A 25,832-nucleotide genomic window follows, 5' to 3' on the forward strand; every position below is an offset into this window, starting at 1 on the left:
TGAATCAGGTAAATAACGTACACTGAAGTTATACACTCAAACTTATAGTTTTTAAAGCTGTTCTCAGTGGCATTCACACAGTCAAAACCTTCATTGGAGAATGCGGGCATCGATCCCGCTACCTCTCGCATGCTAAGCGAGCGCTCTACCATTTGAGCTAATTCCCCTTAAAGAAACAGGAGCTGTTAGCCTCTCATGACAACAGCATAACATTTAGAAGGCTGAAGCATGTTGCCCAGAGGTGACTCACTTCAGCAGTAGCACAGGGAGAACTATGCACAGTTTCAGGTTTCTGGGACTTCACATCACTGACAAGCTCACTCACCATGCATTCCCTAATGAAAAAGGCACAAGAACACACACACCTTCTGTGAAGATTGAGAAGGGGCCAGTATTACCTGTTGCATGTTGCAGAGATTCAGCTGCACACAGCTTCCTCGTTAGTATAGTGGACAGTATCTCCGCCTGTCACGCGGAAGACCGGGGTTCGATTCCCCGACGGGGAGAGAATGTGTTTTTTCTGAACCTACGGCCGAAAAACCTGAAAAGGTTTTGGAGCAGCGAGGTGCGACGCGCTAAAGGCAATGCGTTGGCCGGGAATCGAACCCGGGTCAACTGCTTGGAAGGCAGCTATGCTCACCACTATACCACCAACACCACAAACAAGCACACCATTGTTTTGCTGAAAGACCCTCAGTGCAAATTTTCCCCTGGGAAAGATGACCAAACTCTGTCATTTCCACTGCGGGACACATGCACGCTTGGTGGAAAATTGTGGTTTCTGTAGTGTAGTGGTCATCACGTTCGGCTTACACGCGAAAGGTCCCTGGTTCGAAACCAGGCAGAAACATGCCTTTAGTTCTTGTCTTTTGTCTGACACTATGGGCAAGCCTGTCATCACACCTCATTAGTAGATGTGAACAATCTATATTTTGTGTTAGACCTTATTAAGACAATTGCGAGCACAGGAAGCAATCATGCCATCCCCGTGCTGTTGTTGTGCCTTCTGCGCTTGGCTTCGGATGTGGAAAAAAACAGAATAAAACAATTACACCTGGTGGACATTCATCCGTCATGCCTGAAGGGTTCCGCTATCAACTGTGGGCCGGTTAGCTCAGTTGGTTAGAGCATGGTGCTAATAACGCCAAGGTCGCGGGTTCGAACCCTGTACGGGCCAAAAATTCTTCTCTTTGTTTTGCTATATCATGCTTTCAGACGGTCATCTGTCAAGCAGAGGCAAATGGTGAATCAGGTAAATAACGTACACTGAAGTTATACACTCACACTTATAGTTTTTAAAGCTGTTCTCAGTGGCATTCACACAGTCAAAATCTTCGTTGGAGAATGCGGGCATCGATCCCGCTACCTCTCGCATGCTAAGCGAGCGCTCTACCATTTGAGCTAATTCCCCTTGAAGAAACAGGAGCTGTTAGCCTCTCATGACAACAGCATAACATTTAGAAGGCTGAAGCATGTTGATCAGAGGTGACTCACTTCAGCAGTAGCACAGGGAGAACTATGCACAGTTTCAGGTTTCTGGGACTTCACATCACTGACAAGCTCACTCACCATGCATTCCCTAATGAAAAAGGCACAAGAACACACACACCTTCTGTGAAGATTGAGAAGGGGCCAGTATGACCTGTTGCATGTTGCAGAGATTCAGCTGCACACAGCTTCCTCGTTAGTATAGTGGACAGTATCTCCGCCTGTCACGCGGAAGACCAGGGTTCGATTCCCCGACGGGGAGAGAATATGTTTTTTCTGAACCTACGGCCGAAAAACCTGAAAGGGTTTTGGAGCAGCAAGGTGCGACGTGCTAAAGACAATGCGTTGGCCGGGAATCGAACCCGGGTCAACTGCTTGGAAGGCAGCTATGCTCACCACTATACCACCAACGCCACAAACAAGCACACCATTGTTTTGCTGAAAGACCCTCAGTGCAAATTTTCCCCTGGGAAAGATGACAAAACTCTGTCATTTCCACTGCGGGACACATGCACGCTTGGTGGAAAATTGTGGTTTCTGTAGTGTAGTGGTCATCACGTTCGCCTTACACGCGAAAGGTCCCTGGTTCGAAACCAGGCAGAAACATGCCTTTAGTTCTTGTCTTTTGTCTGACACTATGGGCAAGCCTGTCATCACACCTCATTAGTAGATGGGAACAATCTATATTTTGTGTTAGGCCTTATTAAGACAATTGCGAGCACAGGAAGCAATCATGCCATCCCCGTGCTGTTGTTGTGCCTTCTGCGCTTGGCTTCGGATGTGGAAAAAAACAGAATAAAACAATTACACCTTGTGGACATTCATCCGTCATGCCTGAAGGGTTCCGCTATCAACTGTGGGCCGGTTAGCTCAGTTGGTTAGAGCGTGGTGCTAATAACGCCAAGGTCGCGGGTTCGATCCCCGTACGGGCCAAAAGTTCTTCTCTTTGTTTTGCTATATCATGCTTTCAGACGGTCATCTGTCAAGCAGAGGCAAATGGTGAATCAGGTAAATAACGTACACTGAAGTTATACACTCAAACTTATAGTTTTTAAAGCTGTTCTCAGTGGCATTCACACAGTCAAAACCTTCGTTGGAGAATGCGGGCATCGATCCCGCTACCTCTCGCATGCTAAGCGAGCGCTCTACCATTTGAGCTAATTCCCCTTGAAGAAACAGGAACTGTTAGCCTCTCATGACAACAGCATAACATTTAGAAGGCTGAAGCATGTTGATTAGAGGTGACTCACTTCAGCAGTAGCACAGGGAGAACTATGCACAGTTTCAGGTTTCTGGGACTTCACATCACTGACAAGCTCACTCACCATGCATTCCCTAATGAAAAAGGCACAAGAACACACACACCTTCTGTGAAGATTGAGAAGGGGCCAGTATTACCTGTTGCATGTTGCAGAGATTCAGCTGCACACAGCTTCCTCGTTAGTATAGTGGACAGTATCTCCGCCTGTCACGCGGAAGACCGGGGTTCGATTCCCCGACGGGGAGAGAATATGTTTTTTCTGAACCTACAGCCAAAAAACCTGAAAAGGTTTTGGAGCAGCAAGGTGCGACGCGCTAAAGGCAATGCGTTGGCCGGGAATCGAACCCGGGTCAACTGCTTGGAAGGCAGCTATGCTCACCACTATACCACCAACGCCACAAACAAGCACACCGTTGTTTTGCTGAAAGACCCTCAGTGCAAATTTTCCCGTGGGAAAGATGACCAAACTCTGTCATTTCCACTGCGGGACACATGCACGCTTGGTGGAAAATTGTGGTTTCTGTAGTGTAGTGGTCATCACGTTCGCCTTACACGCGAAAGGTCCCTGGTTCGAAACCAGGCAGAAACATGCCTTTAGTTCTTGTCTTTTGTCTGACACTATGGGCAAGCCTGTCATCACACCTCATTAGTAGATGTGAACAATCTATATTTTGTGTTAGACCTTATTAAGACAATTGCGAGCACAGGAAGCAATCATGCCATCCCCGTGCTGTTGTTGTGCCTTCTGCGCTTGGCTTCGGATGTGGAAAAAAACAGAATAAAACAATTACACCTGGTGGACATTCATCCGTCATGCCTGAAGGGTTCCGCTATCAACTGTGGGCCGGTTAGCTCAGTTGGTTAGAGCATGGTGCTAATAACGCCAAGGTCGCGGGTTTGAACCCTGTACGGGCAAAAAATTCTTCTCTTTGTTTTGCTATATCATGCTTTCAGACGGTCATCTGTCAAGCAGAGGCAAATGGTGAATCAGGTAAATAACGTACACTGAAGTTATACACTCAAACTTATAGTTTTTAAAGCTGTTCTCAGTGGCATTCACACAGTCAAAACTTTCGTTGGAGAATACGGGCATCGATCCCGCTACCTCTCGCATGCTAAGCGAGCGCTCTACCATTTGAGCTAATTCCCCTTGAAGAAACAGGAGCTGTTAGCCTCTCATGACAACAGCATAACATTTAGAAGGCTGAAGCATGTTGATCAGAGGTGACTCACTTCAGCAGTAGCACAGGGAGAACTATGCACAGTTTCAGGTTACTGGGACTTCACATCACTGACAAGCTCACTCACCATGCATTCCCTAATGAAAAAGGCACAAGAACACACACACCTTCTGTGAAGATTGAGAAGGGGCCAGTATTACCTGTTGCATGTTGCAGAGATTCAGCTGCACACAGCTTCCTCGTTAGTATTGTGGACAGTATCTCCGCCTGTCACGCGGAAGACCGGGGTTCGATTCCCCGACGGGGAGAGAATATGTTTTTTCTGAACCTACGGCCGAAAAACCTGAAAAGGTTTTGCATCAGCAAGGTGCGACGCGCTAAAGGCAATGCGTTGGCCGGGAATCGAACCCGGGTCAACTGCTTGGAAAGCAGCTATGCTCACCACTATAACACCAACGACACAAACAAGCACACCATTGTTTTGCTGAAAGACACTCAGTGTAAATTTTCCCCTGGGAAAGATGACCAAACTCTGTCATTTCCACTGCGGGACACATGCACGCTTGGTGGAAAATTGGGGTTTCTGTAGTGTAGTGGTCAGCACGTTCGCCTTACACGCGAAAGGTCCCTGGTTCGAAACCAGGCAGAAACATGCCTTTAGTTCTTGTCTTTTGTCTGACACTATGGGCAAGCCTGTCATCACACCTCATTAGTAGATGGGAACAATCTATATTTTGTGTTAGGCCTTGTTAAGACAATTGCGAGCACAGGAAGCAATCATGCCATCCCCGTGCTGTTGTTGTGCCTTCTGCGCTTGGCTTCGGATGTGGAAAAAAACAGAATAAAACAATTACACCTGGTGGACATTCATCCGTCATGCCTGAAGGGTTCCGCTATCAACTGTGGGCCGGTTAGCTCAGTTGGTTAGAGCGTGGTGCTAATAACGCCAAGGTCGCGGGTTCGATCCCCGTACGGGCCAAAAATTCTTCTCTTTGTTTTGCTATATCATGCTTTCAGACGGTCATCTGTCAAGCAGAGGCAAATGGTGAATCAGGTAAATAACGTACACTGAAGTTATACACTCAAACTTATAGTTTTTAAAGCTGTTCTCAGTGGCATTCACACAGTCAAAAACTTCATTGGAGAATGCGGGCATCGATCCCGCTACCTCTCGCATGCTAAGCGAGCGCTCTACCATTTGAGCTAATTCCCCTTAAAGAAACAGGAGCTGTTAGCCTCTCATGACAACAGCATAACATTTAGAAGGCTGAAGCATGTTGCCCAGAGGTGACTCACTTCAGCAGTAGCACAGGGAGAACTATGCACAGTTTCAGGTTTCTGGGACTTCACATCACTGACAAGCTCACTCACCATGCATTGCCTAATGAAAAAGGCACAAGAACACACATACCTTCTGTGAAGATTGAGAAGGGGCCAGTATTACCTGTTGCATGTTGCAGAGATTCAGCTGCAACAGCTTCCTCGTTAGTATAGTGGACAGTATCTCCGCCTGTCACGCGGAAGACCGGGGTTCGATTCCCCGACGGGGAGAGAATATGTTTTTTCTGAACCTACAGCCGAAAAACCTGAAAAGGTTTTGGAGCAGCAAGGTGCGACGCGCTAAAGGCAATGCGTTGGCCGGGAATCGAACCCGGGTCAACTGCTTGGAAGGCAGCTATGCTCACCACTATACCACCAACGCCACAAACAAGCACACCATTGTTTTGCTGAAAGACCCTCAGTGCAAATTTTCCCGTGGGAAAGATGACCAAACTCTGTCATTTCCACTGCGGGACACATGCACGCTTGGTGGAAAATTGTGGTTTCTGTAGTGTAGTGGTCATCACGTTCGCCTTACACGCGAAAGGTCCCTGGTTCGAAACCAGGCAGAAACATGCCTTTAGTTCTTGTCTTTTGTCTGACACTATGGGCAAGCCTGTCATCACACCTCATTAGTAGATGTGAACAATCTATATTTTGTGTTAGACCTTATTAAGACAATTGCGAGCACAGGAAGCAATCATGCCATCCCCGTGCTGTTGTTGTGCCTTCTGCGCTTGGCTTCGGATGTGGAAAAAAACAGAATAAAACAATTACACCTGGTGGACATTCATCCGTCATGCCTGAAGGGTTCCGCTATCAACTGTGGGCCGGTTAGCTCAGTTGGTTAGAGCATGGTGCTAATAACGCCAAGGTCGCGGGTTCGAACCCTGTACGGGCAAAAAATTCTTCTCTTTGTTTTGCTATATCATGCTTTCAGACGGTCATCTGTCAAGCAGAGGCAAATGGTGAATCAGGTAAATAACGTACACTGAAGTTATACACTCAAACTTATAGTTTTTAAAGCTGTTCTCAGTGGCATTCACACAGTCAAAACCTTCGTTGGAGAATACGGGCATCGATCCCGCTACCTCTCGCATGCTAAGCGAGCGCTCTACCATTTGAGCTAATTCCCCTTGAAGAAACAGGAGCTGTTAGCCTCTCATGACAACAGCATAACATTTAGAAGGCTGAAGCATGTTGATCAGAGGTGACTCACTTCAGCAGTAGCACAGGGAGAACTATGCACAGTTTCAGGTTTCTGGGACTTCACATCACTGACAAGCTCACTCACCATGCATTCCCTAATGAAAAAGGCACAAGAACACACACACCTTCTGTGAAGATTGAGAAGGGGCCAGTATTACCTGTTGCATGTTGCAGAGATTCAGCTGCACACAGCTTCCTCGTTAGTATTGTGGACAGTATCTCCGCCTGTCACGCGGAAGACCGGGGTTCGATTTCCCGACGGGGAGAGAATATGTTTTTTCTGAACCTACGGCCGAAAAACCTGAAGAGGTTTTGCATCAGCAAGGTGCGACGCGCTAAAGGCAATGCGTTGGCCGGGAATCGAACCCGGGTCAACTGCTTGGAAAGCAGCTATGCTCACCACTATAACACCAACGACACAAACAAGCACACCATTGTTTTGCTGAAAGACACTCAGTGTAAATTTTCCCCTGGGAAAGATGACCAAACTCTGTCATTTCCACTGCGGGACACATGCACGCTTGGTGGAAAATTGTGGTTTCTGTAGTGTAGTGGTCAGCACGTTCGCCTTACACGCGAAAGGTCCCTGGTTCGAAACCAGGCAGAAACATGCCTTTAGTTCTTGTCTTTTGTCTGACACTATGGGCAAGCCTGTCATCACACCTCATTAGTAGATGGGAACAATCTATATTTTGTGTTAGGCCTTGTTAAGACAATTGCGAGCACAGGAAGCAATCATGCCATCCCCGTGCTGTTGTTGTGCCTTCTGCGCTTGGCTTCGGATGTGGAAAAAAACAGAATAAAACAATTACACCTGGTGGACATTCATCCGTCATGCCTGAAGGGTTCCGCTTTCAACTGTGGGCTGGTTAGCTCAGTTGGTTAGAGCGTGGTGCTAATAACGCCAAGGTCGCGGGTTCGATCCCCGTACGGGCCAAAAATTCTTCTCTTTGTTTTGCTATATCATGCTTTCAGACGGTCATCTGTCAAGCAGAGGCAAATGGTGAATCAGGTAAATAACGTACACTGAAGTTATACACTCACACTTATAGTTTTTAAAGCTGTTCTCAGTGGCATTCACACAGTCAAAATCTTCGTTGGAGAATGCGGGCATCGATCCCGCTACCTCTCGCATGCTAAGCGAGCGCTCTACCATTTGAGCTAATTCCCCTTGAAGAAACAGGAGCTGTTAGCCTCTCATGACAACAGCATAACATTTAGAAGGCTGAAGCATGTTGATCAGAGGTGACTCACTTCAGCAGTAGCACAGGGAGAACTATGCACAGTTTCAGGTTTCTGGGACTTCACATCACTGACAAGCTCACTCACCATGCATTCCCTAATGAAAAAGGCACAAGAACACACACACCTTCTGTGAAGATTGAGAAGGGGCCAGTATGACCTGTTGCATGTTGCAGAGATTCAGCTGCACACAGCTTCCTCGTTAGTATAGTGGACAGTATCTCCGCCTGTCACGCGGAAGACCGGGGTTCGATTCCCCGACGTGCTAAAGACAATGCGTTGGCCGGGAATCGAACCCGGGTCAACTGCTTGGAAGGCAGCTATGCTCACCACTATACCACCAACGCCACAAACAAGCACACCGTTGTTTTGCTGAAAGACCCTCAGTGCAAATTTTCCCCTGGGAAAGATGACAAAACTCTGTCATTTCCACTGCGGGACACATGCACGCTTGGTGGAAAGTTGTGGTTTCTGTAGTGTAGTGGTCATCACGTTCGCCTTACACGCGAAAGGTCCCTGGTTCGAAACCAGGCAGAAACATGCCTTTAGTTCTTGTCTTTTGTCTGACACTATGGGCAAGCCTGTCATCACACCTCATTAGTAGATGGGAACAATCTATATTTTGTGTTAGGCCTTATTAAGACAATTGCGAGCACAGGAAGCAATCATGCCATCCCCGTGTTGTTGTTGTGCCTTCTGCGCTTGGCTTCGGATGTGGAAAAAAACAGAATAAAACAATTACACCTGGTGGACATTCATCCGTCATGCCTGAAGGGTTCTGCTATCAACTGTGGGCCGGTTAGCTCAGTTGGTTAGAGCGTGGTGCTAATAACGCCAAGGTCGCGGGTTCGATCCCCGTACGGGCCAAAAATTCTTCTCTTTGTTTTGCTATATCATGCTTTCAGACGGTCATCTGTCAAGCAGAGGCAAATGGTGAATCAGGTAAATAACGTACACTGAAGTTATACACTCAAACTTATAGTTTTTAAAGCTGTTCTCAGTGGCATTCACACAGTCAAAACCTTCATTGGAGAATGCGGGCATCGATCCCGCTACCTCTCGCATGCTAAGCGAGCGCTCTACCATTTGAGCTAATTCCCCTTAAAGAAACAGGAGCTGTTAGCCTCTCATGACAACAGCATAACATTTAGAAGGCTGAAGCATGTTGCCCAGAGGTGACTCACTTCAGCAGTAGCACAGGGAGAACTATGCACAGTTTCAGGTTTCTGGGACTTCACATCACTGACAAGCTCACTCACCATGCATTCCCTAATGAAAAAGGCACAAGAACACACACACCTTCTGTGAAGATTGAGAAGGGGCCAGTATTACCTGTTGCATGTTGCAGAGATTCAGCTGCACACAGCTTCCTCGTTAGTATAGTGGACAGTATCTCCGCCTGTCACGCGGAAGACCGGGGTTCGATTCCCCGACGGGGAGAGAGCATGTTTTCTCTGAACCTACGGCCGAAAAACCTGAAAAGGTTTTGGAGCAGCGAGGTGCGACGCGCTAAAGGCAATGCGTTGGCCGGGAATCGAACCCGGGTCAACTGCTTGGAAGGCAGCTATGCTCACCACTATACCACCAACGCCACAAACAAGCACACCATTGTTTTGCTGAAAGACCCTCAGTGTAAATTTTCCCCTGGGAAAGATGACTAAACTCTGTCATTTCCACTGCGGGACACATGCACGCTTGGTGGAAAATTGTGGTTTCTGTAGTGTAGTGGTCATCACGTTCGCCTTACACGCGAAAGGTCCCTGGTTCGAAACCAGGCAGAAACATGCCTTTAGCTCTTGTCTTTTGTCTGACACTATGGGCAAGCCTGTCATCACACCTCATTAGTAGATGGGAACAATCTATATTTTGTGTTAGGCCTTATTAAGACAATTGTGAGCACAGGAAGCAATCATGCCATCCCCGTGCTGTTGTTGTGCCTTCTGCGCTTGGCTTCGGATGTGGAAAAAAACAGAATAAAACAATTACACCTTGTGGACATTCATCCGTCATGCCTGAAGGGTTCCGCTATCAACTGTGGGCCGGTTAGCTCAGTTGGTTAGAGCGTGGTGCTAATAACGCCAAGGTCGCGGGTTCGATCCCCGTACGGGCCAAAAGTTCTTCTCTTTGTTTTGCTATATCATGCTTTCAGACGGTCATCTGTCAAGCAGAGGCAAATGGTGAATCAGGTAAATAACGTACAGTGAAGTTATATACTCAAACTTATAGTTTTTAAAGCTGTTCTCAGTGGCATTCACACAGTCCAAACCTTCGTTGGAGAATGCAGGCATCGATCCCGCTACCTCTCGCATGCTAAGCGAGCGCTCTACCATTTGAGCTAATTCCCCTTGAAGAAACAGGAGCTGTTAGCCTCTCATGACAACAGCATAACATTTAGAAGGCTGAAGCATGTTGATCAGAGGTGACTCACTTCAGCAGTAGCACAGGGAGAACTATGCACAGTTTCAGGTTTCTGGGACTTCACATCACTGACAAGCTCACTCACCATGCATTCCCTAATGAAAAAGGTACAAGAACACACACACCTTCTGTGAAGATTGAGAAGGGGGCAGTATTACCTGTTGCATGTTGCAGAGATTCAGCTGCACACAGCTTCCTCGTTAGTATAGTGGACAGTATCTCCGCCTGTCACGCGGAAGACCGGGGTTCGATTCCCCGACGGGGAGAGAATATGTTTTTTCTGAACCTACGGCCGAAAAACCTGAAAAGGTTTTGGATCAGCAAGGTGCGACGCGCTAAAGGCAATGCGTTGGCCGGGAATCGAACCCGGGTCAACTGCTTGGAAGGCAGCTATGCTCACCACTATACCACCAACGCCACAAACAAGCACACCATTGTTTTGCTGAAAGACCCTCAGTGCAAATTTTCCCCTGGGAAAGATGACCAAACTCTGTCATTTCCACTGCGGGACACATGCACGCTTGGTGGAAAATTGTGGTTTCTGTAGTGTAGTGGTCATCACGTTCGCCTTACACGCGAAAGGTCCCTGGTTCGAAACCAGGCAGAAACATGCCTTTAGTTCTTGTCTTTTGTCTGACACTATGGGCAAGCCTGTCATCACACCTCATTAGTAGATGGGAACAATCTATATTTTGTGTTAGGCCTTATTAAGACAATTGCGAGCACAGGAAGCAATCATGCCATCCCCGTGCTGTTGTTGTGCCTTCTGCGCTTGGCTTCGGATGTGGAAAAAAACAGAATAAAACAATTACACCTGGTGGACATTCATCCGTCATGCCTGAAGGGTTCCGCTTTCAACTGTGGGCCGGTTAGCTCAGTTGGTTAGAGCGTGGTGCTAATAACGCCAAGGTCGCGGGTTCGATCCCCGTACGGGCCAAAAATTCTTCTCTTTGTTTTGCTATATCATGCTTTCAGACGGTCATCTGTCAAGCAGAGGCAAATGGTGAATCAGGTAAATAACGTACACTGAAGTTATACACTCAAACTTATAGTTTTTAAAGCTGTTCTCAGTGGCATTCACACAGTCAAAACCTTCGTTGGAGAATGCGGGCATCGATCCCGCTACCTCTCGCATGCTAAGCGAGCGCTCTACCATTTGAGCTAATTCCCCTTGAAGAAACAGGAGCTGTTAGCCTCTCATGACAACAGCATAACATTTAGAAGGCTGAAGCATGTTGATCAGAGGTGACTCACTTCAGCAGTAGCACAGGGAGAACTATGCACAGTTTCAGGTTTCTGGGACTTCACATCACTGACAAGCTCACTCACCATGCATTCCCTAATGAAAAAGGCACAAGAACACACACACCTTCTGTGAAGATTGAGAAGGGGCCAGTATTACCTGTTGCATGTTGCAGAGATTCAGCTGCACACAGCTTCCTCGTTAGTATAGTGGACAGTATCTCCGCCTGTCACGCGGAAGACCGGGGTTCGATTCCCCGACGGGGAGAGAATATGTTTTTTCTGAACCTACGGCCGAAAAACCTGAAACGGTTTTGGAGCAGCAAGGTGCGACGCGCTAAAGGCAATGCGTTGGCCGGGAATCGAACCCGGGTCAACTGCTTGGAAGGCAGCTATGCTCACCACTATACCACCAACGCCACAAGCAAGGACACCATTGTTTTGCTGAAAGACCCTCAGTGCAAATTTTCCCCTGGGAAAGATGACCAAACTCTGTCATTTCCACTGCGGGACACATGCACGCTTGGTGGAAAATTGTGGTTTCTGTAGTGTAGTGGTCATCAGGTTCGCCTTACACGCGAAAGGTCCCGGGTTCGAAACCAGGCAGAAACATGCCTTTAGTTCTTGTCTTTTGTCTGACACTATGGGCAAGCCTGTCATCACACCTCATTAGTAGATGGGAACAATCTATATTTTGTGTTAGGCCTTATTAAGACAATTGCGAGCACAGGAAGCAATCATGCCATCCCCGTGCTGTTGTTGTGCCTTCTGCGCTTGCCTTCGGATGTGGAAAAAACAGAATAAAACAATTACACCTGGTGGACATTCATCCGTCATGCCTGAAGGGTTCCGCTATCAACTGTGGGCCGGTTAGCTCAGTTGGTTAGAGCGTGGTGCTAATAACGCCAAGGTCGCGGGTTCGATCCCTGTACGGGCCAAAAGTTCTTCTCTTTGTTTTGCTATATCATGCTTTCAAATGGTGAATCAGGTAAATAACGTACACTGAAGTTATACACTCAAACTTATAGTTTTTAAAGCTGTTCTCAGTGGCATTCACACAGTCAAAACCTTCGTTGGAGAATGCGGGCACCGATCCCGCTACCTCTCGCATGCTAAGCGAGCGCTCTACCATTTGAGCTAATTCCCCTTGAAGAAACAGGAGCTGTTAGCCTCTCATGACAACAGCATAACATTTAGAAGGCTGAAGCCTGTTGATCAGAGGTGACTCACTTCAGCAGTAGCACAGGGAGAACTATGCACAGTTTCAGGTTTCTGGGACTTCACATCACTGACAAGCTCACTCACCATGCATTCCCTAATGAAAAAGGCACAAGAACACACACACCTTCTGTGAAGATTGAGAAGGGGCCAGTATTACCTGTTGCATGTTGCAGAGATTCAGCTGCACACAGCTTCCTCGTTAGTATAGTGGACAGTATCTCCGCCTGTCACGCGGAAGACCGGGGTTCGATTCCCCGACGGGGAGAAAATATGTTTTTTCTGAACCTACGGCCGAAAAACCTGAAACCGTTTTGGAGCAGCAAGGTGCGACGCGCTAAAGGCAATGCGTTGGCCGGGAATCGAACCCGGGTCAACTGCTTGGAAGGCAGCTATGCTCACCACTATACCACCAACGCCACAAACAAGCACACCATTGTTTTGCTGAAAGACCCTCAGTGCAAATTTTCCCCTGGGAAAGATGACCAAACTCTATCATTTCCACTGCGGGACACATGCACGCTTGGTGGAAAGTTGTGGTTTCTGTAGTGTAGTGGTCATCACGTTCGCCTTACATGCGAAAGGTCCCTGGTTCGAAACCAGGCAGAAACATGCCTTTAGTTCTTGTCTTTTGTCTGACACTATGGGCAAGCCTGTCATCACACCTCATTAGTAGATGGGAACAATCTATATTTTGTGTTAGGCCTTATTAAGACAATTGCGAGCACAGAAAGCAATCATGCCATCCCCGTGCTGTTGTTGTGCCTTCTGCGCTTGGCTTCGGATGTGGAAAAAAACAGAATAAAACAATTACACCTGGTGGACATTCATCCGTCATGCCTGAAGGGTTCCGCTTTCAACTGTGGGCCGGTTAGCTCAGTTGGTTAGAGCGTGGTGCTAATAACGCCAAGGTCGCGGGTTCGATCCCCGTACGGGCCAAAAATTCTTCTCTTTGTTTTGCTATATCATGCTTTCAGACGGTCATCTGTCAAGCAGAGGCAAATGGTGAGTCAGGTAAATAACGTACACTGAAGTTATACACTCAAACTTACAGTTTTTAAAGCTGTTCTCAGTGGCATTCACACAGTCAAAACCTTCGTTGGAGAATGCGGGCATCGATCCCGCTACCTCTCGCATGCTAAGCGAGCGCTCTACCATTTGAGCTAATTCCCCTTGAAGAAACAGGAGCTGTTAGCCTCTCATGACAACAGCATAACATTTAGAAGGCTGAAGCATGTTGATCAGAGGTGACTCACTTCAGCAGTAGCACAGGGAGAACTATGCACAGTTTCAGGTTTCTGGGACTTCACATCACTGACAAGCTCACTCACCATGCATTCCCTAATGAAAAAGGCACAAGAACACACACACCTTCTGTGAAGATTGAGAAGGGGCCAGTATTACCTGTTGCATGTTGCAGAGATTCAGCTGCACACAGCTTCCTTGTTAGTATAGTGGACAGTATCTCCGCCTGTCACGCGGAAGACCGGGGTTCGATTCCCCGATGGGGAGAGAATATGTTTTTTCTGAACCTACGGCCGAAAAACCTGAAAAGGTTTTGGATCAGCAAGGTGCGACGCGCTAAAGGCAATGCGTTGGCCGGGAATCGAACCCGGGTCAACTGCTTGGAAGGCAGCTATGCTCACCACTATACCACCAACGCCACAAACAAGCACACCATTGTTTTGCTGAAAGACCCTCAGTGTAAATTTTCCCCTGGGAAAGATGACCAAACTCTGTCATTTCCACTGCGGGACACATGCACGCTTGGTGGAAAATTGTGGTTTCTGTAGTGTAGTGGTCATCACGTTCGCCTTACACGCGAAAGGTCCCGGGTTCGAAACCAGGCAGAAACATGCCTTTAGTTCTTGTCTTTTGTCTGACACTATGGGCAAGCCTGTCATCACACCTCATTAGTAGATGGGAACAATCTATATTTTGTGTTAGGCCTTATTAAGACAATTGCGAGCACAGGAAGCAATCATGCCATCCCCGTGCTGTTGCTGTGCCTTCTGCGCTTGCCTTCGGATGTGGAAAAAACAGAATAAAACAATTACACCTGGTGGACATTCATCCGTCATGCCTGAAGGGTTCCGCTATCAACTGTGGGCCGGTTAGCTCAGTTGGTTAGAGCGTGGTGCTAATAACGCCAAGGTCGCGGGTTCGATCCCCGTACGGGCCAAAAGTTCTTCTCTTTGTTTTGCTATATCATGCTTTCAGACGGTCATCTGTCAAGCAGAGGCAAATGGTGAATCAGGTAAATAACGTACACTGAAGTTATACACTCAAACTTATAGTTTTTAAAGCTGTTCTCAGTGGCATTCACACAGTCAAAACCTTCGTTGGAGAATGCAGGCATCGATCCGCTACCTCTCGCATGCTAAGCGAGCGCTCTACCATTTGAGCTAATTCCCCTTGAAGAAACAGGAGCTGTTAGCCTCTCATGACAACAGCATAACATTTAGAAGGCTGAAGCATGTTGATCAGAGGTGACTCACTTCAGCAGTAGCACAGGGAGAACTATGCACAGTTTCAGGTTTCTGGGACTTCACATCACTGACAAGCTCACTCACCATGCATTCCCTAATGAAAAAGGCACAAGAACACACACACCTTCTGTGAAGATTGAGAAGGGGCCAGTATTACCTGTTGCATGTTGCAGAGATTCAGCTGCACACAGCTTCCTCGTTAGTATAGTGGACAGTATCTCCGCCTGTCACGCGGAAGACCGGGGTTCGATTCCCCGACGGGGAGAGAATATGTTTTTTCTGAACCTACGGCCGAAAAACCTGAAACGGTTTTGGAGCAGCAAGGTGCGACGCGCTAAAGGCAATGCGTTGGCCGGGAATCGAACCCGGGTCAACTGCTTGGAAGGCAGCTATGCTCACCACTATACCACCAACGCCACAAACAAGCACACCATTGTTTTGCTGAAAGACCCTCAGTGCAAATTTTCCCCTGGGAAAGATGACCAAACTCTGTCATTTCCACTGCGGGACACATGCACGCTTGGTGGAAAATTGTGGTTTCTGTAGTGTAGTGGTCATCACGTTCGCCTTACACGCGAAAGGTCCCTGGTTCGAAACCAGGCAGAAACATGCCTTTAGTTCTTGTCTTTTGTCTGACACTATGGGCAAGCCTGTCATCACACCTCATTAGTAGATGGGAACAATCTATATTTTGTGTTAGGCCTTATTAAGACAATTGCGAGCACAGGAAGCAATCATGCCATCCCCGTGCTGTTGTTGTGCCTTCTGCGCTTGCCTTCGGATGTGGAAAAAAACAGAATAAAACAATTACACCTGGTGGACATTCATCCGTCATGCCTGAAGGGTTCCGTTATCAACAGTGGGCCGGTTAGCTCAGTTGGTTAGAGCGTGGTGCTAATAACGCCAAGGTCGCGGGTTCGATCCCCGTACGGGCCAAAAGTTCTTCTCTTTGTTTTGCTATATCATGCTTTCAGACGGTCATCTGTCAAGCAGAGGCAAATGGTGAGTCAGGTAAATAACGTACACTGAAGTTATACACTCAAACTTACAGTTTTTAAAGCTGTTCTCAGTGGCATTCACACAGTCAAAACCTTCGTTGGAGAATGCAGGCATCGATCCCGCTACCTCTCGCATGCTAAGCGAGCGCTCTACCATTTGAGCTAATTCCCCTTGAAGAAACAGGAGCTGTTAGCCTCTCATGACAACAGCATAACATTTAGAAGGCTGAAGCATGTTGATCAGAGGTGACTCACTTCAGCAGTAGCACAGGGAGAACTATGCACAGTTTCAGGTTTCTGGGACTTCACATCACTGACAAGCTCACTCACCATGCATTCCCTAATGAAAAAGGCACAAGAACACACACACCTTCTGTGAAGATTGAGAAGGGGCCAGTATTACCTGTTGCATGTTGCAGAGATTCAGCTGCACACAGCTTCCTCGTTAGTATAGTGGACAGTATCTCCGCCTGTCACGTGGAAGACTGGGGTTCGATTCCCCGACGGGGAGAGAATATGTTTTTTCTGAACCTACGGCCGAAAAACCTGAAACGGTTTTGGAGCAGCAAGGTGCGACGCGGTAAAGGCAATGCGTTGGCCGGGAATCGAACCCGGGTCAACTGCTTGGAAGGCAGCTATGCTCACCACTATACCACCAACGCCACAAACAAGGACACCATTGTTTTGCTGAAAGACCCTCAGTGCAAATTTTCCCCTGGGAAAGATGACCAAACTCTGTCATTTCCACTGCGGGACACATGCACGCTTGGTGGAAAATCGTGGTTTCTGTAGTGTAGTGGTCATTACGTTCGCCTTACACGCGAAAGGTCCCTGGCTCGAAACCAGGCAGAAACATGCCTTTAGTTCTTGTCTTTTGTCTGACACTATGGGCAAGCCTGTCATCACACCTCATTAGTAGATGGGAACAATCTATATTTTGTGTTAGGCCTTATTAAGACAATTGCGAGCACAGGAAGCAATCATGCCATCCCCGTGCTGTTGTTGTGCCTTCTGCGCTTGGCTTCGGATGTGGAAAAAAACAGAATAAAACAATTACACCTGGTGGACATTCATCCGTCATGCCTGAAGGGTTCCGCTTTCAACTGTGGGCCGGTTAGCTCAGTTGGTTAGAGCGTGGTGCTAATAACGCCAAGGTCGCGGGTTCGATCCCCGTACGGGCCAAAAATTCTTCTCTTTGTTTTGCTATATCATGCTTTCAGACGGTCATCTGTCAAGCAGAGGCAAATGGTGAATCAGGTAAATAACGTACACTGAAGTTATACACTCAAACTTATAGTTTTTAAAGCTGTTCTCAGTGGCATTCACACAGTCAAAACCTTCGTTGGAGAATGCGGGCATCGATCCCGCTACCTCTCGCATGCTAAGCGAGCGCTCTACCATTTGAGCTAATTCCCCTTGAAGAAACAGGAGCTGTTAGCCTCTCATGACAACAGCATAACATTTAGAAGGCTGAAGCCTGTTGATCAGAGGTGACTCACTTCAGCAGTAGCACAGGGAGAACTATGCACAGTTTCAGGTTTCTGGGACTTCACATCACTGACAAGCTCACTCACCATGCATTCCCTAATGAAAAAGGCACAAGAACACACACACCTTCTGTGAAGATTGAGAAGGGGCCAGTATTACCTGTTGCATGTTGCAGAGATTCAGCTGCACACAGCTTCCTCGTTAGTATAGTGGACAGTATCTCCGCCTGTCACGCGGAAGACCGGGGTTCGATTCCCCGACGGGGAGAGAATATGTTTTTTCTGAACCTACGGCCGAAAAACCTGAAACCGTTTTGGAGCAGCAAGGTGCGACGCGCTAAAGGCAATGCGTTGGCCGGGAATCGAACCCGGGTCAACTGCTTGGAAGGCAGCTATGCTCACCACTATACCACCAACGCCACAAGCAAGGACACCATTGTTTTGCTGAAAGACCCTCAGTGCAAATTTTCCCCTGGGAAAGATGACCAAACTCTGTCATTTCCACTGCGGGACACATGCACGCTTGGTGAAAAATTGTGGTTTCTGTAGTGTAGTGGTCATCAGGTTCGCCTTACACGCGAAAGGTCCCGGGTTCGAAACCAGGCAGAAACATGCCTTTAGTTCTTGTCTTTTGTCTGACACTATGGGCAAGCCTGTCATCACACCTCATTAGTAGATGGGAACAATCTATATTTTGTGTTAGGCCTTATTAAGACAATTGCGAGCACAGGAAGCAATCATGCCATCCCCGTGCTGTTGTTGTGCCTTCTGCGCTTGCCTTCGGATGTGGAAAAAACAGAATAAAACAATTACACCTGGTGGACATTCATCCGTCATGCCTGAAGGGTTCCGCTATCAACTGTGGGCCGGTTAGCTCAGTTGGTTAGAGCGTGGTGCTAATAACGCCAAGGTCGCGGGTTCGATCCCTGTACGGGCCAAAAATTCTTCTCTTTGTTTTGCTATATCATGCTTTCAGACGGTCATCTGTCAAGCAGAGGCAAATGGTGAGTCAGGTAAATAACGTACACTGAAGTTATACACTCAAACTTACAGTTTTTAAAGCTGTTCTCAGTGGCATTCACACAGTCAAAACCTTCGTTGGAGAATGCGGGCATCGATCCCGCTACCTCTCGCATGCTAAGCGAGCGCTCTACCATTTGAGCTAATTCCCCTTGAAGAAACAGGAGCTGTTAGCCTCTCATGACAACAGCATAACATTTAGAAGGCTGAAGCATGTTGATCAGAGGTGACTCACTTCAGCAGTAGCACAGGGAGAACTATGCACAGTTTCAGGTTTCTGGGACTTCACATCACTGACAAGCTCACTCACCATGCATTCCCTAATGAAAAAGGCACAAGAACACACACACCTTCTGTGAAGATTGAGAAGGGGCCAGTATTACCTGTTGCATGTTGCAGAGATTCAGCTGCACACAGCTTCCTTGTTAGTATAGTGGACAGTATCTCCGCCTGTCACGCGGAAGACCGGGGTTCGATTCCCCGATGGGGAGAGAATATGTTTTTTCTGAACCTACGGCCGAAAAACCTGAAAAGGTTTTGGATCAGCAAGGTGCGACGCGCTAAAGGCAATGCGTTGGCCGGGAATCGAACCCGGGTCAACTGCTTGGAAGGCAGCTATGCTCACCACTATACCACCAACGCCACAAACAAGCACACCATTGTTTTGCTGAAAGACCCTCAGTGTAAATTTTCCCCTGGGAAAGATGACCAAACTCTGTCATTTCCACTGCGGGACACATGCACGCTTGGTGGAAAATTGTGGTTTCTGTAGTGTAGTGGTCATCACGTTCGCCTTACACGCGAAAGGTCCCGGGTTCGAAACCAGGCAGAAACATGCCTTTAGTTCTTGTCTTTTGTCTGACACTATGGGCAAGCCTGTCATCACACCTCATTAGTAGATGGGAACAATCTATATTTTGTGTTAGGCCTTATTAAGACAATTGCGAGCACAGGAAGCAATCATGCCATCCCCGTGCTGTTGCTGTGCCTTCTGCGCTTGCCTTCGGATGTGGAAAAAACAGAATAAAACAATTACACCTGGTGGACATTCATCCGTCATGCCTGAAGGGTTCCGCTATCAACTGTGGGCCGGTTAGCTCAGTTGGTTAGAGCGTGGTGCTAATAACGCCAAGGTCGCGGGTTCGATCCCCGTACGGGCCAAAAGTTCTTCTCTTTGTTTTGCTATATCATGCTTTCAGACGGTCATCTGTCAAGCAGAGGCAAATGGTGAATCAGGTAAATAACGTACACTGAAGTTATACACTCAAACTTATAGTTTTTAAAGCTGTTCTCAGTGGCATTCACACAGTCAAAACCTTCGTTGGAGAATGCAGGCATCGATCCGCTACCTCTCGCATGCTAAGCGAGCGCTCTACCATTTGAGCTAATTCCCCTTGAAGAAACAGGAGCTGTTAGCCTCTCATGACAACAGCATAACATTTAGAAGGCTGAAGCATGTTGATCAGAGGTGACTCACTTCAGCAGTAGCACAGGGAGAACTATGCACAGTTTCAGGTTTCTGGGACTTCACATCACTGACAAGCTCACTCACCATGCATTCCCTAATGAAAAAGGCACAAGAACACACACACCTTCTGTGAAGATTGAGAAGGGGCCAGTATTACCTGTTGCATGTTGCAGAGATTCAGCTGCACACAGCTTCCTCGTTAGTATAGTAGACAGTATCTCCGCCTGTCACGCGGAAGACCGGGGTTCGATTCCCCGACGGGGAGAGAATATGTTTTTTCTGAACCTACGGCCGAAAAACCTGAAACGGTTTTGGAGCAGCAAGGTGCGACGCGCTAAAGGCAATGCGTTGGCCGGGAATCGAACCCGGGTCAACTGCTTGGAAGGCAGCTATGCTCACCACTATACCACCAACGCCACAAACAAGCACACCATTGTTTTGCTGTAAGACCCTCAGTGCAAATTTTCCCCTGGGAAAGATGACCAAACTCTGTCATTTCCACTGCGGGACACATGCACGCTTGGTGGAAAATTGTGGTTTCTGTAGTGTAGTGGTCATCACGTTCGCCTTACACGCGAAAGGTCCCTGGTTCGAAACCAGGCAGAAACATGCCTTTAGTTCTTGTCTTTTGTCTGACACTATGGGCAAGCCTGTCATCACACCTCATTAGTAGATGGGAACAATCTATATTTTGTGTTAGGCCTTATTAAGACAATTGCGAGCACAGGAAGCAATCATGCCATCCCCGTGCTGTTGTTGTGCCTTCTGCGCTTGCCTTCGGATGTGGAAAAAAACAGAATAAAACAATTACACCTGGTGGACATTCATCCGTCATGCCTGAAGGGTTCCGTTATCAACAGTGGGCCGGTTAGCTCAGTTGGTTAGAGCGTGGTGCTAATAACGCCAAGGTCGCGGGTTCGATCCCCGTACGGGCCAAAAGTTCTTCTCTTTGTTTTGCTATATCATGCTTTCAGACGGTCATCTGTCAAGCAGAGGCAAATGGTGAGTCAGGTAAATAACGTACACTGAAGTTATACACTCAAACTTACAGTTTTTAAAGCTGTTCTCAGTGGCATTCACACAGTCAAAACCTTCGTTGGAGAATGCAGGCATCGATCCCGCTACCTCTCGCATGCTAAGCGAGCGCTCTACCATTTGAGCTAATTCCCCTTGAAGAAACAGGAGCTGTTAGCCTCTCATGACAACAGCATAACATTTAGAAGGCTGAAGCATGTTGATCAGAGGTGACTCACTTCAGCAGTAGCACAGGGAGAACTATGCACAGTTTCAGGTTTCTGGGACTTCACATCACTGACAAGCTCACTCACCATGCATTCCCTAATGAAAAAGGCACAAGAACACACACACCTTCTGTGAAGATTGAGAAGGGGCCAGTATTACCTGTTGCATGTTGCAGAGATTCAGCTGCACACAGCTTCCTCGTTAGTATAGTGGACAGTATCTCCGCCTGTCACGTGGAAGACTGGGGTTCGATTCCCCGACGGGGAGAGAATATGTTTTTTCTGAACCTACGGCCGAAAAACCTGAAACGGTTTTGGAGCAGCAAGGTGCGACGCGGTAAAGGCAATGCGTTGGCCGGGAATCGAACCCGGGTCAACTGCTTGGAAGGCAGCTATGCTCACCACTATACCACCAACGCCACAAACAAGGACACCATTGTTTTGCTGAAAGACCCTCAGTGCAAATTTTCCCCTGGGAAAGATGACCAAACTCTGTCATTTCCACTGCGGGACACATGCACGCTTGGTGGAAAATCGTGGTTTCTGTAGTGTAGTGGTCATTACGTTCGCCTTACACGCGAAAGGTCCCTGGCTCGAAACCAGGCAGAAACATGCCTTTAGTTCTTGTCTTTTGTCTGACACTATGGGCAAGCCTGTCATCACACCTCATTAGTAGATGGGAACAATCTATATTTTGTGTTAGGCCTTATTAAGACAATTGCGAGCACAGGAAGCAATCATGCCATCCCCGTGCTGTTGTTGTGCCTTCTGCGCTTGGCTTCGGATGTGGAAAAAAACAGAATAAAACAATTACACCTGGTGGACATTCATCCGTCATGCCTGAAGGGTTCCGCTTTCAACTGTGGGCCGGTTAGCTCAGTTGGTTAGAGCGTGGTGCTAATAACGCCAAGGTCGCGGGTTCGATCCCCGTACGGGCCAAAAATTCTTCTCTTTGTTTTGCTATATCATGCTTTCAGACGGTCATCTGTCAAGCAGAGGCAAATGGTGAATCAGGTAAATAACGTACACTGAAGTTATACACTCAAACTTATAGTTTTTAAAGCTGTTCTCAGTGGCATTCACACAGTCAAAACCTTCGTTGGAGAATGCGGGCATCGATCCCGCTACCTCTCGCATGCTAAGCGAGCGCTCTACCATTTGAGCTAATTCCCCTTGAAGAAACAGGAGCTGTTAGCCTCTCATGACAACAGCATAACATTTAGAAGGCTGAAGCCTGTTGATCAGAGGTGACTCACTTCAGCAGTAGCACAGGGAGAACTATGCACAGTTTCAGGTTTCTGGGACTTCACATCACTGACAAGCTCACTCACCATGCATTCCCTAATGAAAAAGGCACAAGAACACACACACCTTCTGTGAAGATTGAGAAGGGGCCAGTATTACCTGTTGCATGTTGCAGAGATTCAGCTGCACACAGCTTCCTCGTTAGTATAGTGGACAGTATCTCCGCCTGTCACGCGGAAGACCGGGGTTCGATTCCCCGACGGGGAGAGAATATGTTTTTTCTGAACCTACGGCCGAAAAACCTGAAACCGTTTTGGAGCAGCAAGGTGCGACGCGCTAAAGGCAATGCGTTGGCCGGGAATCGAACCCGGGTCAACTGCTTGGAAGGCAGCTATGCTCACCACTATACCACCAACGCCACAAACAAGCACACCATTGTTTTGTTGAAAGACCCTCAGTGCAAATTTTCCCCTGGGAAAGATGACCAAACTCTGTCATTTCCACTGCGGGACACATGCACGCTTGGTGGAAAGTTGTGGTTTCTGTAGTGTAGTGGTCATCACGTTCGCCTTACACGCGAAAGGTCCCTGGTTCGAAACCAGGCAGAAACATGCCTTTAGTTCTTGTCTTTTGTCTGACACTATGGGCAAGCCTGTCATCACACCTCATTAGTAGATGGGAACAATCTATATTTTGTGTTAGGCCTTATTAAGACAATTGCGAGCACAGAAAGCAATCATGCCATCCCCGTGCTGTTGTTGTGCCTTCTGCGCTTGGCTTCGGATGTGGAAAAAAACAGAATAAAACAATTACACCTGGTGGACATTCATCCGTCATGCCTGAAGGGTTCCGCTTTCAACTGTGGGCCGATTAGCTCAGTTGGTTAGAGCGTGGTGCTAATAACGCCAAGGTCGCGGGTTCGATCCCCGTACGGGCCAAAAATTCTTCTCTTTGTTTTGCTATATCATGCTTTCAGACGGTCATCTGTCAAGCAGAGGCAAATGGTGAGTCAGGTAAATAACGTACACTGAAGTCATACACTCAAACTTACAGTTTTTAAAGCTGTTCTCAGTGGCATTCACACAGTCAAAACCTTCATTGGAGAATGCGGGCATCGATCCCGCTACCTCTCGCATGCTAAGCGAGCGCTCTACCATTTGAGCTAATTCCCCTTGAAGAAACAGGAGCTGTTAGCCTCTCATGACAACAGCATAACATTTAGAAGGCTGAAGCATGTTGATCAGAGGTGACTCACTTCAGCAGTAGCACAGGGAGAACTATGCACAGTTTCAGGTTTCTGGGACTTCACATCACTGACAAGCTCACTCACCATGCATTCCCTAATGAAAAAGGCACAAGAACACACACACCTTCTGTGAAGATTGAGAAGGGGCCAGTATTACCTGTTGCATGTTGCAGAGATTCAGCTGCACACAGCTTCCTTGTTAGTATAGTGGACAGTATCTCCGCCTGTCACGCGGAAGACCGGGGTTCGATTCCCCGATGGGGAGAGAATATGTTTTTTCTGAACCTACGGCCGAAAAACCTGAAAAGGTTTTGGATCAGCAAGGTGCGACGCGCTAAAGGCAATGCGTTGGCCGGGAATCGAACCCGGGTCAACTGCTTGGAAGGCAGCTATGCTCACCACTATACCACCAACGCCACAAAAAAGCACACCATTGTTTTGCTGAAAGACCCTCAGTGTAAATTTTCCCCTGGGAAAGATGACCAAACTCTGTCATTTCCACTGCGGGACACATGCACGCTTGGTGGAAAATTGTGGTTTCTGTAGTGTAGTGGTCATTACGTTCGCCTTACACGCGAAAGGTCCCTGGTTCGAAACCAGGCAGAAACATGCCTTTAGTTCTTGTCTTTTGTCTGACACTATGGGCAAGCCTGTCATCACACCTCATTAGTAGATGGGAACAATCTATATTTTGTGTTAGGCCTTATTACAGTTTTTCTCCATTGGTTTGGCTCATTTCTTGAAACTGAGATGACATTCTCAAAATAACATGGACAAATTCCCAAACTAACTTGCAGTTTCTCATAACAGAATGGCATTTCTCATTGCTTTCATCACATTTCAAATGCTTTGTACACGTCTCAAGCACTTAGTACATCTTTGCAAATGGTTTTGTACAAGTAGCCTACACTTAACACAATCATTCTACATTTAGTACATTTTCCAAAAGAATGCATCTTGTTGATCTATCTTAATTGGTTAGTTCTCAGTGTAATGGTTGTTCTCTCCAAAACATGTCAGCACAATTTCATCATATAAGTCATCATCTGCAGAATAGTCTGCTCAATTCTCAAAATGAATTAAGAAATTGTAATACAATACAGAACACATATTTTGGAACATTTCATAAATTCATTACAATCAGGTGAGTAGGTAACAGGTGAAAGCAGGTTTTGACGAAAATGAGTGTCCCACATTACTGGTGACCAATCCATCAGTTTGTTGTCTATTATTTTGAATGCTGGCATTGCTCTATATACAGTGGATATAAAAAGTCTACACACCCCTGTTCAAATGCCAGGTTGTTGTGTTGTAAAAAAAATTAAAGCAAGACAAATAATTTCATAACTTTTTTCACATTTAATGTGACCTATAACCTGTACAATGCAATTGAAAAACAAATATAAATCTTTACAGCGAAAAAATATAAAAAAAAAACTTAAAATCACCTGGTTAAATACATATAACTAATACTTTGTTGCAACATCTTTTGCATTTATTACAGCACTCAGTCTTTTTGGGTAGGAACCGTGACACAGTGACACGTGATCAGCGTGACACATCTTGATGTGGCAAAATTTGCCCACTCTTCTTTGCATAACTGCTCAAAATCTGACAAAATGTGAGGGCATCTCCTGTGCCCAGCCCTCTTCAGATTACCCCACAGATGTTCAATGGGATTCAGGTCTGGATTCAGGCTGGGCCATTCCAAAGCCTTAATCTTATACCGCTGAAGCCATTCTTTTGTTGATTTAGATGTGTCCTTTGTGTCATTGTTGTGCTGAAAGATGAAGTTCCTTTTCATCTTCAGTTTTCTACCAGAAGGCCGAAGGTTTTTGCCAATACTGACTGGTATTTGGAACTGTTCAAAATTCCGTCCACCCTGAATAAAGCCCCAGTTCCAGCTGAAGAAAAACAGCCCCAAAGTATGATGCTGCCACCACCATGCTTCACTGTAGGTATGCTGTTCTTTTGGTGACGAGCAGTGTTGCTTTTGCGCCTAATATACCTTTTGGAATTATGTCCAAAACGTTTAACCTTGGTTTCATTAAACCATAAC

At 47.0% G+C, this 25,832-nt stretch overlaps 60 non-coding genes across 60 annotated transcripts; 31 read left to right on the forward strand and 29 right to left on the reverse strand.

Moving 5' to 3' along the window:
* Positions 1-94: 94 nt before the first annotated feature.
* On the reverse strand, positions 95-167 carry trnaa-agc (transfer RNA alanine (anticodon AGC)). The gene has a single exon. It is a non-coding gene; the product is annotated as a tRNA-Ala (tRNA).
* Positions 168-434: 267 nt separating this feature from the next.
* On the forward strand, positions 435-506 carry trnad-guc (transfer RNA aspartic acid (anticodon GUC)). Its single transcript has one exon. It is a non-coding gene; the product is annotated as a tRNA-Asp (tRNA).
* Positions 507-1,338: 832 nt separating this feature from the next.
* Positions 1,339-1,411, reverse strand: trnaa-agc (transfer RNA alanine (anticodon AGC)). Its single transcript has one exon. It is a non-coding gene; the product is annotated as a tRNA-Ala (tRNA).
* A 418-nt stretch (positions 1,412-1,829) lies between these two features.
* On the reverse strand, positions 1,830-1,901 carry trnag-ucc (transfer RNA glycine (anticodon UCC)). The gene has a single exon. It is a non-coding gene; the product is annotated as a tRNA-Gly (tRNA).
* Positions 1,902-2,021: 120 nt separating this feature from the next.
* trnav-uac (transfer RNA valine (anticodon UAC)) lies at positions 2,022-2,094 on the forward strand. Its single transcript has one exon. It is a non-coding gene; the product is annotated as a tRNA-Val (tRNA).
* Positions 2,095-2,347: 253 nt separating this feature from the next.
* Positions 2,348-2,421, forward strand: trnai-aau (transfer RNA isoleucine (anticodon AAU)). Its single transcript has one exon. It is a non-coding gene; the product is annotated as a tRNA-Ile (tRNA).
* Positions 2,422-2,582: 161 nt separating this feature from the next.
* trnaa-agc (transfer RNA alanine (anticodon AGC)) lies at positions 2,583-2,655 on the reverse strand. Its single transcript has one exon. It is a non-coding gene; the product is annotated as a tRNA-Ala (tRNA).
* Positions 2,656-2,922: 267 nt separating this feature from the next.
* On the forward strand, positions 2,923-2,994 carry trnad-guc (transfer RNA aspartic acid (anticodon GUC)). Its single transcript has one exon. It is a non-coding gene; the product is annotated as a tRNA-Asp (tRNA).
* Positions 2,995-3,073: 79 nt separating this feature from the next.
* On the reverse strand, positions 3,074-3,145 carry trnag-ucc (transfer RNA glycine (anticodon UCC)). Its single transcript has one exon. It is a non-coding gene; the product is annotated as a tRNA-Gly (tRNA).
* Positions 3,146-3,265: 120 nt separating this feature from the next.
* trnav-uac (transfer RNA valine (anticodon UAC)) lies at positions 3,266-3,338 on the forward strand. Its single transcript has one exon. It is a non-coding gene; the product is annotated as a tRNA-Val (tRNA).
* A 1,497-nt stretch (positions 3,339-4,835) lies between these two features.
* On the forward strand, positions 4,836-4,909 carry trnai-aau (transfer RNA isoleucine (anticodon AAU)). The gene has a single exon. It is a non-coding gene; the product is annotated as a tRNA-Ile (tRNA).
* Positions 4,910-5,070: 161 nt separating this feature from the next.
* trnaa-agc (transfer RNA alanine (anticodon AGC)) lies at positions 5,071-5,143 on the reverse strand. The gene has a single exon. It is a non-coding gene; the product is annotated as a tRNA-Ala (tRNA).
* A 266-nt stretch (positions 5,144-5,409) lies between these two features.
* trnad-guc (transfer RNA aspartic acid (anticodon GUC)) lies at positions 5,410-5,481 on the forward strand. The gene has a single exon. It is a non-coding gene; the product is annotated as a tRNA-Asp (tRNA).
* Positions 5,482-5,560: 79 nt separating this feature from the next.
* Positions 5,561-5,632, reverse strand: trnag-ucc (transfer RNA glycine (anticodon UCC)). The gene has a single exon. It is a non-coding gene; the product is annotated as a tRNA-Gly (tRNA).
* Positions 5,633-5,752: 120 nt separating this feature from the next.
* Positions 5,753-5,825, forward strand: trnav-uac (transfer RNA valine (anticodon UAC)). The gene has a single exon. It is a non-coding gene; the product is annotated as a tRNA-Val (tRNA).
* A 1,732-nt stretch (positions 5,826-7,557) lies between these two features.
* Positions 7,558-7,630, reverse strand: trnaa-agc (transfer RNA alanine (anticodon AGC)). The gene has a single exon. It is a non-coding gene; the product is annotated as a tRNA-Ala (tRNA).
* A 346-nt stretch (positions 7,631-7,976) lies between these two features.
* Positions 7,977-8,048, reverse strand: trnag-ucc (transfer RNA glycine (anticodon UCC)). Its single transcript has one exon. It is a non-coding gene; the product is annotated as a tRNA-Gly (tRNA).
* A 120-nt stretch (positions 8,049-8,168) lies between these two features.
* On the forward strand, positions 8,169-8,241 carry trnav-uac (transfer RNA valine (anticodon UAC)). The gene has a single exon. It is a non-coding gene; the product is annotated as a tRNA-Val (tRNA).
* Positions 8,242-8,494: 253 nt separating this feature from the next.
* Positions 8,495-8,568, forward strand: trnai-aau (transfer RNA isoleucine (anticodon AAU)). Its single transcript has one exon. It is a non-coding gene; the product is annotated as a tRNA-Ile (tRNA).
* Positions 8,569-8,729: 161 nt separating this feature from the next.
* On the reverse strand, positions 8,730-8,802 carry trnaa-agc (transfer RNA alanine (anticodon AGC)). Its single transcript has one exon. It is a non-coding gene; the product is annotated as a tRNA-Ala (tRNA).
* A 267-nt stretch (positions 8,803-9,069) lies between these two features.
* On the forward strand, positions 9,070-9,141 carry trnad-guc (transfer RNA aspartic acid (anticodon GUC)). Its single transcript has one exon. It is a non-coding gene; the product is annotated as a tRNA-Asp (tRNA).
* A 79-nt stretch (positions 9,142-9,220) lies between these two features.
* On the reverse strand, positions 9,221-9,292 carry trnag-ucc (transfer RNA glycine (anticodon UCC)). Its single transcript has one exon. It is a non-coding gene; the product is annotated as a tRNA-Gly (tRNA).
* A 120-nt stretch (positions 9,293-9,412) lies between these two features.
* Positions 9,413-9,485, forward strand: trnav-uac (transfer RNA valine (anticodon UAC)). Its single transcript has one exon. It is a non-coding gene; the product is annotated as a tRNA-Val (tRNA).
* Positions 9,486-9,738: 253 nt separating this feature from the next.
* Positions 9,739-9,812, forward strand: trnai-aau (transfer RNA isoleucine (anticodon AAU)). The gene has a single exon. It is a non-coding gene; the product is annotated as a tRNA-Ile (tRNA).
* A 501-nt stretch (positions 9,813-10,313) lies between these two features.
* trnad-guc (transfer RNA aspartic acid (anticodon GUC)) lies at positions 10,314-10,385 on the forward strand. Its single transcript has one exon. It is a non-coding gene; the product is annotated as a tRNA-Asp (tRNA).
* Positions 10,386-10,464: 79 nt separating this feature from the next.
* trnag-ucc (transfer RNA glycine (anticodon UCC)) lies at positions 10,465-10,536 on the reverse strand. Its single transcript has one exon. It is a non-coding gene; the product is annotated as a tRNA-Gly (tRNA).
* Positions 10,537-10,656: 120 nt separating this feature from the next.
* Positions 10,657-10,729, forward strand: trnav-uac (transfer RNA valine (anticodon UAC)). Its single transcript has one exon. It is a non-coding gene; the product is annotated as a tRNA-Val (tRNA).
* Positions 10,730-10,982: 253 nt separating this feature from the next.
* On the forward strand, positions 10,983-11,056 carry trnai-aau (transfer RNA isoleucine (anticodon AAU)). The gene has a single exon. It is a non-coding gene; the product is annotated as a tRNA-Ile (tRNA).
* A 161-nt stretch (positions 11,057-11,217) lies between these two features.
* Positions 11,218-11,290, reverse strand: trnaa-agc (transfer RNA alanine (anticodon AGC)). The gene has a single exon. It is a non-coding gene; the product is annotated as a tRNA-Ala (tRNA).
* A 267-nt stretch (positions 11,291-11,557) lies between these two features.
* trnad-guc (transfer RNA aspartic acid (anticodon GUC)) lies at positions 11,558-11,629 on the forward strand. Its single transcript has one exon. It is a non-coding gene; the product is annotated as a tRNA-Asp (tRNA).
* A 79-nt stretch (positions 11,630-11,708) lies between these two features.
* On the reverse strand, positions 11,709-11,780 carry trnag-ucc (transfer RNA glycine (anticodon UCC)). Its single transcript has one exon. It is a non-coding gene; the product is annotated as a tRNA-Gly (tRNA).
* A 995-nt stretch (positions 11,781-12,775) lies between these two features.
* On the forward strand, positions 12,776-12,847 carry trnad-guc (transfer RNA aspartic acid (anticodon GUC)). The gene has a single exon. It is a non-coding gene; the product is annotated as a tRNA-Asp (tRNA).
* Positions 12,848-12,926: 79 nt separating this feature from the next.
* Positions 12,927-12,998, reverse strand: trnag-ucc (transfer RNA glycine (anticodon UCC)). Its single transcript has one exon. It is a non-coding gene; the product is annotated as a tRNA-Gly (tRNA).
* A 446-nt stretch (positions 12,999-13,444) lies between these two features.
* trnai-aau (transfer RNA isoleucine (anticodon AAU)) lies at positions 13,445-13,518 on the forward strand. Its single transcript has one exon. It is a non-coding gene; the product is annotated as a tRNA-Ile (tRNA).
* A 161-nt stretch (positions 13,519-13,679) lies between these two features.
* Positions 13,680-13,752, reverse strand: trnaa-agc (transfer RNA alanine (anticodon AGC)). The gene has a single exon. It is a non-coding gene; the product is annotated as a tRNA-Ala (tRNA).
* A 418-nt stretch (positions 13,753-14,170) lies between these two features.
* On the reverse strand, positions 14,171-14,242 carry trnag-ucc (transfer RNA glycine (anticodon UCC)). Its single transcript has one exon. It is a non-coding gene; the product is annotated as a tRNA-Gly (tRNA).
* A 445-nt stretch (positions 14,243-14,687) lies between these two features.
* Positions 14,688-14,761, forward strand: trnai-aau (transfer RNA isoleucine (anticodon AAU)). The gene has a single exon. It is a non-coding gene; the product is annotated as a tRNA-Ile (tRNA).
* A 500-nt stretch (positions 14,762-15,261) lies between these two features.
* On the forward strand, positions 15,262-15,333 carry trnad-guc (transfer RNA aspartic acid (anticodon GUC)). The gene has a single exon. It is a non-coding gene; the product is annotated as a tRNA-Asp (tRNA).
* Positions 15,334-15,412: 79 nt separating this feature from the next.
* Positions 15,413-15,484, reverse strand: trnag-ucc (transfer RNA glycine (anticodon UCC)). Its single transcript has one exon. It is a non-coding gene; the product is annotated as a tRNA-Gly (tRNA).
* Positions 15,485-15,604: 120 nt separating this feature from the next.
* trnav-uac (transfer RNA valine (anticodon UAC)) lies at positions 15,605-15,677 on the forward strand. Its single transcript has one exon. It is a non-coding gene; the product is annotated as a tRNA-Val (tRNA).
* Positions 15,678-15,930: 253 nt separating this feature from the next.
* On the forward strand, positions 15,931-16,004 carry trnai-aau (transfer RNA isoleucine (anticodon AAU)). The gene has a single exon. It is a non-coding gene; the product is annotated as a tRNA-Ile (tRNA).
* Positions 16,005-16,656: 652 nt separating this feature from the next.
* Positions 16,657-16,728, reverse strand: trnag-ucc (transfer RNA glycine (anticodon UCC)). The gene has a single exon. It is a non-coding gene; the product is annotated as a tRNA-Gly (tRNA).
* A 446-nt stretch (positions 16,729-17,174) lies between these two features.
* Positions 17,175-17,248, forward strand: trnai-aau (transfer RNA isoleucine (anticodon AAU)). Its single transcript has one exon. It is a non-coding gene; the product is annotated as a tRNA-Ile (tRNA).
* Positions 17,249-17,409: 161 nt separating this feature from the next.
* Positions 17,410-17,482, reverse strand: trnaa-agc (transfer RNA alanine (anticodon AGC)). Its single transcript has one exon. It is a non-coding gene; the product is annotated as a tRNA-Ala (tRNA).
* A 267-nt stretch (positions 17,483-17,749) lies between these two features.
* Positions 17,750-17,821, forward strand: trnad-guc (transfer RNA aspartic acid (anticodon GUC)). Its single transcript has one exon. It is a non-coding gene; the product is annotated as a tRNA-Asp (tRNA).
* Positions 17,822-17,900: 79 nt separating this feature from the next.
* On the reverse strand, positions 17,901-17,972 carry trnag-ucc (transfer RNA glycine (anticodon UCC)). Its single transcript has one exon. It is a non-coding gene; the product is annotated as a tRNA-Gly (tRNA).
* A 680-nt stretch (positions 17,973-18,652) lies between these two features.
* On the reverse strand, positions 18,653-18,725 carry trnaa-agc (transfer RNA alanine (anticodon AGC)). Its single transcript has one exon. It is a non-coding gene; the product is annotated as a tRNA-Ala (tRNA).
* A 418-nt stretch (positions 18,726-19,143) lies between these two features.
* trnag-ucc (transfer RNA glycine (anticodon UCC)) lies at positions 19,144-19,215 on the reverse strand. The gene has a single exon. It is a non-coding gene; the product is annotated as a tRNA-Gly (tRNA).
* Positions 19,216-19,660: 445 nt separating this feature from the next.
* Positions 19,661-19,734, forward strand: trnai-aau (transfer RNA isoleucine (anticodon AAU)). The gene has a single exon. It is a non-coding gene; the product is annotated as a tRNA-Ile (tRNA).
* A 651-nt stretch (positions 19,735-20,385) lies between these two features.
* Positions 20,386-20,457, reverse strand: trnag-ucc (transfer RNA glycine (anticodon UCC)). The gene has a single exon. It is a non-coding gene; the product is annotated as a tRNA-Gly (tRNA).
* A 120-nt stretch (positions 20,458-20,577) lies between these two features.
* trnav-uac (transfer RNA valine (anticodon UAC)) lies at positions 20,578-20,650 on the forward strand. Its single transcript has one exon. It is a non-coding gene; the product is annotated as a tRNA-Val (tRNA).
* Positions 20,651-20,903: 253 nt separating this feature from the next.
* trnai-aau (transfer RNA isoleucine (anticodon AAU)) lies at positions 20,904-20,977 on the forward strand. Its single transcript has one exon. It is a non-coding gene; the product is annotated as a tRNA-Ile (tRNA).
* Positions 20,978-21,629: 652 nt separating this feature from the next.
* trnag-ucc (transfer RNA glycine (anticodon UCC)) lies at positions 21,630-21,701 on the reverse strand. The gene has a single exon. It is a non-coding gene; the product is annotated as a tRNA-Gly (tRNA).
* Positions 21,702-22,147: 446 nt separating this feature from the next.
* Positions 22,148-22,221, forward strand: trnai-aau (transfer RNA isoleucine (anticodon AAU)). The gene has a single exon. It is a non-coding gene; the product is annotated as a tRNA-Ile (tRNA).
* A 161-nt stretch (positions 22,222-22,382) lies between these two features.
* trnaa-agc (transfer RNA alanine (anticodon AGC)) lies at positions 22,383-22,455 on the reverse strand. The gene has a single exon. It is a non-coding gene; the product is annotated as a tRNA-Ala (tRNA).
* Positions 22,456-22,722: 267 nt separating this feature from the next.
* trnad-guc (transfer RNA aspartic acid (anticodon GUC)) lies at positions 22,723-22,794 on the forward strand. Its single transcript has one exon. It is a non-coding gene; the product is annotated as a tRNA-Asp (tRNA).
* A 79-nt stretch (positions 22,795-22,873) lies between these two features.
* trnag-ucc (transfer RNA glycine (anticodon UCC)) lies at positions 22,874-22,945 on the reverse strand. The gene has a single exon. It is a non-coding gene; the product is annotated as a tRNA-Gly (tRNA).
* Positions 22,946-23,065: 120 nt separating this feature from the next.
* On the forward strand, positions 23,066-23,138 carry trnav-uac (transfer RNA valine (anticodon UAC)). Its single transcript has one exon. It is a non-coding gene; the product is annotated as a tRNA-Val (tRNA).
* Positions 23,139-23,626: 488 nt separating this feature from the next.
* trnaa-agc (transfer RNA alanine (anticodon AGC)) lies at positions 23,627-23,699 on the reverse strand. The gene has a single exon. It is a non-coding gene; the product is annotated as a tRNA-Ala (tRNA).
* A 418-nt stretch (positions 23,700-24,117) lies between these two features.
* On the reverse strand, positions 24,118-24,189 carry trnag-ucc (transfer RNA glycine (anticodon UCC)). The gene has a single exon. It is a non-coding gene; the product is annotated as a tRNA-Gly (tRNA).
* Positions 24,190-25,832: the final 1,643 nt, after the last annotated feature.

Source organism: Astyanax mexicanus, unplaced genomic scaffold (genome assembly GCF_023375975.1).
Source record: "Astyanax mexicanus isolate ESR-SI-001 unplaced genomic scaffold, AstMex3_surface scaffold_31, whole genome shotgun sequence".
Lineage (NCBI taxonomy): Eukaryota > Metazoa > Chordata > Actinopteri > Characiformes > Acestrorhamphidae > Astyanax > Astyanax mexicanus.